This window comes from Cibotium barometz, chromosome 56, assembly GCF_041138505.1.
Source record: "Cibotium barometz isolate CiBa-2024 chromosome 56, ASM4113850v1, whole genome shotgun sequence".
Lineage (NCBI taxonomy): Eukaryota > Viridiplantae > Streptophyta > Polypodiopsida > Cyatheales > Cibotiaceae > Cibotium > Cibotium barometz.
This window is the reverse complement of record NC_141101.1, coordinates 10,755,120-10,766,130: the sequence shown is the minus strand read 5'-3', so window position 1 is coordinate 10,766,130 and position 11,011 is coordinate 10,755,120. Positions and strand designations below refer to the sequence as shown.

General features: G+C 44.1%; 1 pseudogene; it reads left to right on the top strand.

Annotated features, from left to right (window-relative positions):
* The first annotated feature begins 1,784 nt into the window (after positions 1-1,784).
* LOC147606885 (photosystem I reaction center subunit III, chloroplastic-like) lies at positions 1,785-6,520 on the top strand (annotated as a pseudogene).
* The last annotated feature ends 4,491 nt before the right edge of the window (positions 6,521-11,011 follow it).

The window sequence follows — 11,011 nt, the reverse complement described above, 5'->3', positions numbered from 1 at the left end:
ACCCTAGCCCATGTGTACATGTGTAACATAACCCTCCACACTCAAGTGTACAGTTACTACCATCTCTTGGAATGATTTTTTTTTTAACAAAACATATCAAGTGGTCAAAAAATAACTTAAGACATGCATGTGCACCCACCACTGCAAATGCACGTGTGCACACATATTCACACATTGGCAATACTTGCATCCCCATGTGCACATACACATACTCCCCATTCGCATTTGCACTCACACAATTTCATTCATGTGTGAGAACCTACTCTCACACACATCACATTTTCACCCACGCGCATGCATCCACATTCATACTTACACATGCACACATGATAAGAGAACCTTCATCAGTTCTTGCTGAGCCCTCTACAAGTAGAATGGCCAAAGAGCTAAGAGTTACGTCAAAAAAAATCATATTTTGGTGTTAATAAGGTGACTAAATGATATAGACTAACTATTAAAGTCCTCTAGGAGTAATTTTGAACCCAAAAATTGTAAAAATTTTGTTGTGAAAAACCAGAGTTTTTTATAGTCATGACTATCTCCTAGACATTCATGTCCTGAATTTCTTAAGAAAATCAAGTCTTTTTTTTTCCCCTTTTGATGTTGATAAGGTGATTGCATGTTTTGAATTAAGTATTAGACTTTATTGGTGATGAATTTGCAGTAAAAAAATTCATCTTTTGATGTTGTTAAGGTGATTACATGTTTTGGATTGACTCTTAGACTTTATGTGGTAATGAATTTATACTCAAAACTTGAAAAGAAAATTTGGAATGAAAAACAAGAGTTCTTCATAGCCATGACTCTCTCCTAGAAATGAAAAACTAGGGTTTTTTTAAGAGTATAAAAAGTAACCCTAGTCACATGTGTGTATCTCCCAAACCATAAGGCCGATGAACGTGTTCTAGTGCTCATCTTCAAGTTCTTTCCATGGTTAAATCTTTCCTTGAGTGGACCAAGACAATTTCTATCATTTTGGCCTCCGACCAACCATCACAAAAGTTAGCTCAAAAATTGAGACAAAAAAACACACTAAAATCAACAAAAGAAAGCTTGTAGATCGCTTTCAGACTATCATATAAGCTACAAAACATAACAATTTTGATAGGGTTAGTGGAGCAAAGTTGTAGTGCTCCAAAAATACTACAACTCTCTCATCCAAATTCTTTTTATAGTACATAAGGAAAAGGGATGCATATATAAATATTTAATAAAGGATAGAGATTCACACGATAAGATGTACCAAGGGAGCATCAAAACTACACCCATGTAACGGGCTTCACATGCTCAAATCACTACAATACACTATGGGAGACAACTTTTAATCTATCTTATAATCTAAAAACTATGATACACTATGGGAGACAACTTAGAATCTATTTTATAATTTTAAGCATCACATTATATACAATTCATTGTATTCTCCATAACTAGCTCAATCCTTTGTTGATCAATGTGAGATTAATTCATGATTAAGCTTCTTTGAGTCTAGTGTTAATATTTAAAGTCTTGTGTCATTTCCTTCTTGCCTTTCTATTTTTTTTATGATTTTAGTTCTCCCAATTTGATAATGGATGTAGTCTCAAATATCAGTTATCTTTATAAGTAGACATGCATGTTGATTATTTTAGGGAATTTTGATTTTGAGTAAATCCTCGCTTTTTTATAGAGAGTAGATGTAGGCTCAATTTTCATCCATTTTAAGGTGCAACAAAGGAGGTATCGATAGCTCTAATGGACAAATTGCCTTGGAACAAGCGTAAAATGATAAACCCTATCGTGCTATGGATCTCATCGGAGAGCCCGGTCCTGGTCCTGAAACAGGGCTGTCCTCTTTCACCTACACTATTCGGGATATACATCAACGAGCTAGAGACTTTCATGCAGACCTTGGGGGGGGAGGGATCATTGTTGGCAGGAGCTCTTATTCCGATTCTTCTTTATGGGAGTTGAATGTGAACCTTGGGAAGACCAAGGTAATGATCTTCAACACCTCTTATTCAGCATTCCAGAGACATGAGGGATTCGTGTTTGGAGGAGATCAAGTGGAGCTCGTCAGATGTTACACGTACCTGGGGGTGGTCTTCATAGGGCCTTCCTTCACTATGATACGAGCGGCTCGAGACAGGATGCGGAGAGGATATGCTTCACTGGCACATCTCGAGAGATAGTGTCATCGATCTCCTTTCCAGCACTCGGACACGAAGTCCCTCTTGTTCGACACATTAGTGCGACCTGCCACCATGTATGGGAGTCCTTTCTGGGCTTGTGACCTCGGATTGGACGACTGGAGAGGGATCGAGAGGGTACACATTCTACTATTTTCCAGGCTCATCAAAGCCAAGCCTTCGATACCCCACCACATTTTACTGGCAGGGTTTGGAGCCTCACCATTGGTCCTCGATACAGCCTTCCAGACTATCATATACCTCCAGCACGGCGGATCCTCAGATTTGGAGACACAATAGAGGGTCACATGCGGCTTCCATGGCTTGCTTTGACTTCATCCCAGGCTCTGGTAGATGCAGGTACTCAGATGCTAGTTCCATAGACTCCGTACATGGTTTCACTCGCTTGCCCTAGACCTAGACAGGCTTCCGCCATTTAGATATACAGTCTCGATGCTCCACACATACTTATCACCACACCAAATCAGTCACGTCATTCGTGCGGACCTACTCCAACTCTACACATTCCGTACATGGATCCTCCCCATATGTTTTCCTGTGAAGATGGTTGCATACCGCAGTCATTTTCTCAGGATCTCGAACGAGGGTTTCATTGAGCCTCCAGGGTACACGGGGATACATCTCTCGCATGCCCTCAGGATCTCTCTTGGAGACAGCTTAGAGTTTCATCCCACAGATTGGAGATTGAGGCAGGCAGGATGAGATGGATGAGGAGAGGCAGGAGAGTCAGCAGTAGACAGCAGGACCGGACATGGTCCATATGTGACATGGGCGAGGTTGAGACAGAGGATCACTTCTTATGCAGATGCCTAGCATACTATGAGATCCGGGGGAGGTTTCACTGTCTCTTTAGAGATGGCTTTGGCCCTATCTCCAGGGTCATTGACTATGAGGATCAGAGATGCCTAGCTCTATTCGTCAGAGAGGCTTTCACTTTCAGAGATAGGAGACTTAGACAGATGCAGGGCCACCAAACTCACGATGCGCGAGAGACCTAGGAGCCAGACAGCCCACCAGACCACACTGAGACTCACAGGGAGGATCCACAGATTCCGGACCCGACATGGCTGTGCAGAGACCACTGTTGTACCCACCACGAGGATGCACATATGAGATGATTGAGCAGAGACGCATAGAGCACCTACATAGAGGCCACTACAGGAGACTGGGCTCACGACGCCAAAGGACATTACGGGAATTCTGACAGAGACACCTCAGGGGGGACCCTCCATTGTAGCCTATAGATCGCGGGCTCTCGAGGGACTAGATTATCCACTTGATCCAGGGAGGAGAGGTGGAGGGGCACAACTTCTTCTTCTATTATGGTCCACCTGATGAGGGTATATGGCATGACATGCTTTCCGATGAGGCTCCCGAGCACATCGATTTATGTATTCATGTATGTTCGATATGTGTCCCATGGACCCGTTATGGTCCTTCGAAGACAATAATAAATTTTCATTTCATTTCTCTCTCTCTCTCTCTCTCTCTCTCTCTCTCTCTCTCTCTCTCTCTCTCTCTCTCTCTCTCTATATATATATATATATATATATATATATATATATATATATATATATATATGTTCAATCCACTCGAGATTAAATTCTTTCTTCTTCTCTCCTTCAACTCAAAGGTACACTCTCTTACAAACTTTGCTATACATTGCAATGTTTCCTTTATAATGTAAAGCTCACATTGGGAGGTGAGGCTTTGCTTGAATTTTCTTTTTCTTTTTCGGAGAGGGATCCTATTGCTACCAATTTTCTTACCCGATGGCAACCACTTCCTAGCGGCGGGTGGACTAATGGGAGCTCCGTTTGCAAACGACTTTCCTATAGTCAAAGTCACAATATTTCACCACAAAGGCCATTCAGGATGCATGTATTATGGAAGATGCCTTACAAAGGACTCTACCCCTCAACATCGAGGGAGTGTAAAGTCTAAAATACATAATAAATGGGTAAATTTTGATGATTATCATAGGGATTTACATGTAGATAAGGCACTAGTCTTTATATCTCAATTTGAGATAGCCTTTTTGGAAGAAGATTATATAGAGAAATCAAAGATTTGACAAGTGGGCCGTCATCTCCAGGGTACTGCTAGCTCTTAGTGGTTGGTCAAGAAGCTTCTCTGGGAATTGCACCGAAGACTTGGTGTCATTATTTTGGGCATCTCCAGAATTCATGTGTGTGGATGGGCTTGGGATGCCCAAAAGATCAAGAATGTACAAGCTTTGGGAATGGGATATTATCTAGTATAGAGGACTAAGTGTTCGTAGCATGGTCTAGGCAGTCGATTGTTGCTTGCCTTGACCCTCTTTGTGTGTGTGTGCTGGTGGCTGCTATGCCTACCTCATTCTTCTAAATATGATGTGAAGTCAAAGTAGGTCAAAGAGTTCAATGTCAAATCTTGCCTCACCCTCCTCTGCCCCATCGATGACTGCTCCATCAACACCATCGAAGGCCTCGGCAACACCCAGAATGGCTTCCATGCCGTACAAGAGAGGATTGTAGGGTTCCATGGCTCCTAGTGTGGCTTCTGCACCCCATCCATGACCTTGGTTTTACCAAGGTTAAAGTGAGATCTTGTTGTGTACAAAAAAATATGTAGAGCATCCAGGTGCCTTTAAAGCCCCTTGGCTAAATCTGATATGAGCACAATGACATCTACATATAGAGTAGGAGGGGAATGAGTGCATGAAAAAAGTGGAGCACGTGGCATGCCATTTTTTAATGAAACTTAAGATCTCATCAATGTAAAGGCCAAAGAGAGTGGGTGATAAAGGTCAACCTTGTAGTGATAGCCTATCTCATGATCCCACATGATCTCGGTTACACCATCTCCTCAGTAGAGGTATACAACTAGAACTTCCACAAAAGTCATACATGCACCACAATGCCAGTAGGTATGACATTCCCTACCTAGGTCTCCCACCACAGTGGTAACCTATCTCAACTCCGTTGAGTGCAAAATTGGGCATCTACCATAGCAGAGTGTGCCAATAGGTCTAACATTCCCTACCTAGGTCTCCCACCATAGTGGTAACCTATCTCAACTCTGTTGAGTGACAAGTTTCCACAAAAGCTAGGCATCTCTACCATAGGAGAGTCCATCCACAGTAGTGGGGCTCAATGTTGGAATAAGAGCCAACAAGAGCATGTGTGAGGGTGTGCTAAGAGTAGATTTATTTGATTTGATAATTGAGATAGAGTATGACTAGGATGGATAAGATGATGGATGTGAGGGATGTGGATAATTGAGATAGAGTATAACTACAATGGATAAGATGATCAATGTGAGGGATGTGGGTAATCTCCACGCATGAGTGAGCCCTCTCTCTCTCTCTGTTGGGTTTTACCGTTCCGTTACATACCCACGGGGAGTGCCAGTGATCACACGGGGCACTTTTTACTCCGGCAGCTGGAGGTTTTTTCCCCCGGACCCATGGGGCCTACGTGACCTCATGTTCATTCAGTTATTATCTAGCTATGTCAAGTTATGGCACTTTGTGCTTAGCTAGAGTTGTGCTTAGTTAGGGATGTGCTTAGATAGCACTATTTTATCCCCTTTGGGATTTGGGCCTCATAGTCCTGTATTTTCATTCTACAGAAAGCATCGTAGCATTGCTCTCACCTGTATGTATCATCTTGATTTGGTATCAGAGCAGGTCTGCACAGAACAGCTAGCACGATCCCTCCCTCCCCGCCCTCGCCGACGTCGCTGGCTTTACCCTGCAAGGACTCCAAGGCCTTCGCCAAACGTGAGGAGAAGGAGATCAAGAAGCTCGCCAAACGGCTCGAGAAGTACGCCCCTGATAGCGCCCCCGCCTTAGCTATCAACGCTACCATCGAGAAGACCAATCGCCGCTTCGATTTCTATGGCAAGCAGGGTCTGCTGTGCGGAACCGACAGGCTGCCGCATTTGATTGTGGATGGGGACCAAGCCAATCTGGGCGAATTTGTGTATCCGGGCATTTTGTTTCTCTACATTGCAGGATGGATCGGGTGGGTTGGAAGGAGCTATCTGATCGAGATCAAGGCCACAGCCAAGAAGCCCACTGAGAAAGAGATCATCATTGATGTTCCTCTTGCAACAAGGCCATCTGGAAGATACCTGGCAAGAGTTATAGCCACCCTAGGGCCATGCATTGGCTGTCCAATCAGCTTTCCCAAGAGAGATTCAGGCAGCAGAGGCCTGCCTTATAGGCGGCCAGACCAACATTTATCTTGTTGATCCACACTGAGTGAATCTCAGTTCTGTGGTGGATAAACAAGGGGCTTTTCATTCCTTTATGCTCAAGAACATTGTGTGAAGTATCAGATACAAGCTTGGACAAAAATACTCAGTTTTTGAGTTGATTACAAAGGGATTTATGCACAGAAATAATGCAGGCCTGAATTTAAATATTCAGATTTATGTGCTTTGAGAACTCTCAGTGGTGAATGCACTTATAGTTGACTTCACTGTCATAAGTGGGAGATTGCAGGCACTGTCAGATACTACAGTGAGACATTTGATGCATTGATTATGCTGCAGCAGAAAATCAGAATTATTGATCCCGTAAGTGTCACATAAAGTGACCTTCTTTCTTGGGTATTCTTTTATTTTGCTGCAGGTACACTTGTTGTGAGACACACATACTGTGTGTTACTGTCTTTTTGATTGCATATAATGGCACAGAATCAGAATGATGTGCTACAGATTGTGTCCAAGGAGGACAGGCTTGATGGCACCAATTTTTCGATGTGGTCCTTCATGATGAAGAACATCTTGGTGGCCAAAGGTCTTTGGGAGTATGTCAATGGTGACGAGATTAGGCCTCTTACAGTTGCACCTGCCACTCCACCTCAGGGGGGTAGGCAACAGCAACTGGCACCACCTCCACCTCCTCCTAGGACGGATGATCAGAAGAGGTGGGATAAGAGAGATGCACAGGCTATGTCTCTTATCTCTCTTTCAGTGCAGAGACAGATTATTCCACATATTCGCTCTTGCACAGATGCTAGAGCAGCCTGGCTAACCTTGGAGAGGTTATACGCAGCCAGGAATGAAGCTAAAGTTTCTTTCTTAAAGAGAGAGCTGGATCATCTTGAGATGAAGGAAGGTGATGCTATGCAAACACATTTGAATAGGATACAAGATTTGAGAGAGCAGCTGATCAACATTGATGAGATCATACCAGAGTCTCAGCTTGTTCAGACAGCTTTGAGATCTTTGCCACCGTCTTACTTGGGTTTCCATACTTCGTTGAACTTGTCTTTGAGGAATGCACCACAACCACTCACATACCAGGAGCTGGTTTCTTTATTGTTGCAGGAGGAGCAGGTTAGGAAGAACAAGGATATGAGGACGGGTGCTGCAGAGGATGCTTTTTATGCTAGATCTAAAGGGAAAGGCAAGTTTCAGCCTAAACCCCATCCTGTACCAAAACCACATGGCAGTGTTAGTGCAACTACTTCTTCAGGCGTGAAGAAGGATGGTGACAAGCCTAAGAAGAAAGGGCGTTGTCACTATTGCAAAAAGCCAGGGCATTTCATTACCGAGTGTCCTAAGAGGATTGCACGAGAAAGGCAAAGGGAGAAAGGTCTAGTTGCCGATGCTTCTATTGCAGGTACTACAGAAGAGAATGCTGATTTTGTTGAAGAGCAGGATTGGTGTTTTTATACATGCAGTTATGATGCTTCCCATGCACTACATGTTGGTGAGTCTGATAATGCTTGGTACTTTGATAGTGGTGCTTCAAAGCACATTACAGCCAGGCGTGATTTCTTTGCATCCATGATACCTCCTTCTGTCAAAAAGACTGTGGCATGTGCAAATGGTGCCACCTATCCAGTGAAAGGTGTGGGTAAGATTATGCTTACAGCCATAGATGGCTCCACTGTATGCCTCACGGATTCCTTGTTTGTACCAGGAATCAAAAAGAATCTGTTATCAGTATCTTCCATGGCGAAGAGTGGACTTATTGTTGCTTTCGAGGGAGATCAGTGTGTTGTAAGAAGCCCGCATGGCTGTCTTTTGATGACAGGTACTTTGACGCGTGGCCTGTATCAGTTGGATACACGAGAGCCTGTTGATCAGGCTGTTTTTTTGGCCACCACTCTTACTCCTGCACAGTCCACTGCAGAGTTATGGCATGCTCGTCTGGGGCATGTCAATTTTGGAAGTTTGATGCTTATGCACAGGCACAGCATGGTGGAGGACTTGCCTCCTATGCAGAAGCCACCACCACATGTTTGTGAGGGCTGTATTTTGGGGAAGATGCACAGATTTTCTTTTGCCAGGTCGTCCTTTCGAGCCACACAGAAGTTACAGGTTGTACACAGTGACGTTTGTGGACCCATGAATGTTAAATCATTGGGGGGTCACTTCTATTTTGTCACTTTTATTGATGACTTTTCCAGGTTCACATGGATATTTGCTTTGACCAGGAAGTCACAAGTGTATGATGCATTTATGGCTTGGATAGCCATGGCTGAAAATCAGTCCTCATGTAAGTTGCAGTCTCTCAGATCTGACCGAGGGGGGGAATACATGTCAAAGATCTTAAATACTGTTTTGCAGGAGAGAGGGATCTCTCATCAGTACACATGCCCTTACACACCTCAGCAGAATGGTTTGGCTGAGATTAAGAATCGGTCACATCTTGAGATGGCCAGGTGCATGCTCAAGGCTAAAAAGATGCCGAATGTCCTATGGATGGAGGCAATCATGGCAGCATGCCATATTTTGAACAGGTGTCCTACAAAGGCACTGAAGAAGGTTACACCTTTTGAGACGTGGTATGGCAGGAGACCTTCTGTAGCACATCTTCGTACTTTTGGTTGTATTGCTTATGCTCATGTGCCAAAGGAGATCAGAAGAAAGCTTGATGACAAGGCAGTCAAATGCATTTTTGTTGGCTACAGTAAGGAGAGCAAGGGCTATAGGCTCTATAATCCTGTCAGTAAGAAAATTTTGACTAGCAGGGATGTGATTTTCGACGAAAAATCAGAACTTTCCTTGGCTGGTTATGAGTCTTATCAGGCTCCTCCTGACATATTTGAGAGGCTTTTGCCTATTCCTATGGATGATACAGTTGGTGTTCCTGTTGTTGGTGGTAATGCACAGCCAGTAGCACCTCCTGTAGCTGCTGGAAATCAGCCTATGGCAGATTTGGATATGCAACATGAAGTACAGCAAGAATTGGATGGCATACAGGAAGCGAGGCAGTTACCCAGGTGGTATACTACTACTATGAGGGACAGCCATTTGGATGCTCCAGTTGTTGGCCGTACACGTGCAGATGCTAGGTTGCATGAGCAGGGTCATCTTTTGGATTATGTTATGGAGGTATGCGCAGATGAAGAGCAGCCAGACTCATTTGATGATGCAAATGCTTATGAGCATTGGCGGACAGCCATGCAGGAGGAGATGCACTCCATACAGAGCAATCATACATGGGATCTTGTAGACTTGCCTACAGGGAAGAAGGCCATTGGGACCAAATGGGTTTATAAGGTTAAACGTAAAGCAGATGGTTCCATTGACAGGTACAAAGCCCGGCTTGTTGCAAAGGGCTATGCACAGAAGAAGGGGATTGACTATGATGAGACATTTGCCCCCACTTCCCGCATGACTACAGTTAGATCTGTGATTGCTATGGCCGCCCATTATCAGTGGACAGTATTTCAGCTTGATATCAAAACTGCATTTTTGAATGGGGATCTACAGGAAGAAGTTTATGTAAATCAGCCCATTGGTTTTGCAGTACCTGGCAGTGAACGTAAAGTTTGCAGGTTGAAAAGAGCACTATATGGGCTGAAACAGGCTCCGCGGGCATGGTATGCCAAGATAGATGCTTATTTGCTGAGCCAGGGTTATGTCAACTGTCCATCTGAGTCCACCCTCTATGTTAAGCAGGACGGGGGGGATTTGATTATCATCATACTTTATGTTGATGATTTACTGCTGACTGGCACTAGTGATGTCAAAATTGCAGATTTCAAGGCTGATTTGAAGAAGACATTCGACATGTCAGACTTGGGGCCACTGCATTATTATTTGGGTATCCAGTTCATACAGGATGAGAAAGGTATTGGGCTTGTACAGTCGAAGTATGTGGGCAAACTTCTTGAGAGGTTCCGTCTACAAGACTGTAAGCCTATTAGTACTCCTATGGAGACAGGGCTTAAGTTGTCACTGCATGATAGCAGTGAACCTTTTGATGTGAGTACCTATGCTCAGGCTGTTGGATGCCTTATTTACTTGTGTAACACTAGGCCAGACATCCAGTATGCAGTGTCACAGTTGAGCAGATTCATGCACAGTCCTCGTGCTTCACATTGGCAGGCAGTGAAACGGGTCTTCCGTTATTTGCAGGGCTCACGGCACCTTGGGTTGCTTTATCCCAAGGGGGGTGATTTTCAGCTGCATGCCTACTGTGATTCGGACTGGGCAGGTGATTTTGACACCAGACAGAGTACCAGTGGTAACTGTTTCTTCCTTGGTTCTTGCTGTATATCATGGTTGAGCAAGAAGCAGTCCACGGTAGCGACCAGTTCATGTGAGGCTGAGTACAAGGCAGCCTTCACGGCAGTTGTAGAGTGTGTATGGCTCAGAAGACTCATGGCTGATTTGTCTTCTTCTGTTGATGAGCCCACTCCCATCTTTTCAGATAGTCAAAGTTCTATTGCTTTGGCTAAGAACCCAGTGTTTCATGCACGGACGAAACATATTGAGGTTCACTATCACTTTGTACGGGAGCGGTTACATGCAGGGGATGTCAGTCTGATCTACTGTCCTACTGATCAGAATGTCGCAGATATCTTCACCAAAGC